The 2,055-nt window shown below is 34.7% G+C and overlaps 1 long non-coding RNA gene across 1 annotated transcript in view; it reads right to left on the bottom strand.

Annotated features, from left to right (window-relative positions):
- LOC110265550 overlaps positions 741-2,055 on the bottom strand; it is a 15,194-nt gene continuing 13,879 nt past the window's right edge. Inside the window, exon 3 of the long non-coding RNA XR_002351705.1 lies at positions 741-874. This is a non-coding gene — a long non-coding RNA (uncharacterized LOC110265550). The remainder of the gene's footprint in view (positions 875-2,055) is intronic.

Below are 2,055 nucleotides of genomic sequence, written 5' to 3'. Positions count from 1 at the left end.
ATTAATTATAATATAAGTTAATTTTTTTATTTTTAATTTTAAAATTTAAAAAATTAAGATAATAGATTTTTTTTGGTAATAGACCAATTTTTTTAATTAATTAATGTTATTTTTAGTTGGTTTCCTAACAGGACCAAATGAATATTATGGAATTAATCACAAGCAAGGTTCTGAAAACTGGACCGGACCGGCCGATCCGATCGGATGAACCGCGAACCGAAACTCATTATGGTTTGGTTTAATTATAAAACCGCTAATTTAAAAATCGCCTAAAAACTGTTGAACCGGCCGAGAATCAGTCGGTCAGACCGAACCGAAACCCGGCCGATTTTCCTGGAATGGTGCCATTTTGGGTTTCGGATAAAAACAACAAGGGAAAGCGTTTGGCGTTCAGTCTCCTCCTCGTCTCAAAATCACTCTCAAACAAAAAACAAAACCCTAGCAGTAGCCTCCACCGCCGCTGCAAGGAAGAAGACACTGCCGTCGTCCATCGCGCCATTGTCGTTCTTGAGCTCTGCAACCTCTGTTCACTCCAACTCCTCTCAACTCTCACTCTCTTAAACGAAGCTATCTTCCCCCAAAAAGAAACCCTAGCTTACAATAGCTTCCGCCGCCGTCCGTCGTGCTCAGGAGCTTCTGTCCTTGTCTGGTGGTTGTCATCGTGATCCAAGTCTCCAACTCCTTTCCTCATTCACCAATCACAGCTTCTTCCTCATTCTCCGCGTTCGTCGTCTGGTCTACCTTTGCTCAACTACGCTTCTGCCGCCGTCCGTCATCGTGCTTGTTGCCTGGTCACCGTCGTCCGTCGCGCTCAACCACTTTTCCTCATACTCTGCCCAGACTGCTCAAATCGAAGAAGGCAATGGCTTCTCTACTCACTGCTAATGCTTGTTTTTCTTTTTGTTTTTATTTTTTGTTCAGATATTATATTGATTATTGAATGATTGATTGATTATTGAATGTTTAATTGATTATTGATTAGCTTTGCTCAATGCTGTTGTGATATACTCTACTGTATTTTGTGCTCTGTTATGTTGTGATTCTGTGTTCAATTAGAATTTTGTTTGAGAACTTAGCTTTGCCATGCTTGATAAATAATGCATTTCTTGAAATCTGATTTTGACAATTTGAGTTGTTTATGAAGCATAGTTCACTATTATTGAGGAGTGTATGAAGCAGATCACTTGCTGTGTTTGGAGCTGTGTATTAACTAAATTAGTTAATTTATACTTGACAAGGGGTACAAAAGATAGTGAAATCACTTAGTAAAATTAAGTTCTGTTAGTTATAGGAAATATATATCTGGTATATCAATTGAGATTAGTTTTGTTAAAAAGGAGTCTTGGGATGAGTCTTGAACATATATGTGCAAACTCAATAACATTGTTACTATATTGATTTTCTAAATAGCAATTACAGTGTTCTAGCATTCCAAGTTTTCCTTTCTTTTTGGTTTTTCATCCTGTTTTTTAGTAGAGTTTGTTCATGATCATCCACTAAGATCACTTTAGGCCATGTTAAAATTGTGAAACTATTACTTGTTCATTATAATCAATCTTATGCTTATCTTTATTAATCTTTATTAATTTTTGTGCTAACAATTTTGTTATTCAGAACGTTGCTTTGTCCTTGTTAATTAACATACTTACATACATGATGAAAGTCCAAAAACAACCAATTGGTTTTTGACTTTGTTATTAGAAAATCACTGCTAATTGGTAGACGAATTGAAACTTGAAAGTGCTATTGGCTAAGCTCAATAAACAGTAGCGGAAAAGAGTGCAGTGTGTGATAATTAATGCTTCTAATACTCGGTCCAAAAAATAAAAAATAAACCCATATATAGTATATGTATACGGAATTTAATATCATCTGTAAAGATGAAAAAATAAATGTTATTAGTCTGAAATCCATTAAATTTCTGGTACTTTACCACAAAGTTAATCTGGTTAATCTGAAATCCTTTTTGGTTGATGATTTTTGTGTAGTGTTTTAAATTTGGAAGATATTTTAGGATGTTTATTTATAATTTATATATTATTTTATTCTAAAACG

The sequence above is a fragment of the Arachis ipaensis genome, chromosome B08 (assembly GCF_000816755.2).
Source record: "Arachis ipaensis cultivar K30076 chromosome B08, Araip1.1, whole genome shotgun sequence".
Taxonomy (NCBI): domain Eukaryota; kingdom Viridiplantae; phylum Streptophyta; class Magnoliopsida; order Fabales; family Fabaceae; genus Arachis; species Arachis ipaensis.
This window is presented reverse-complemented; position numbering and strand designations above follow the sequence as displayed.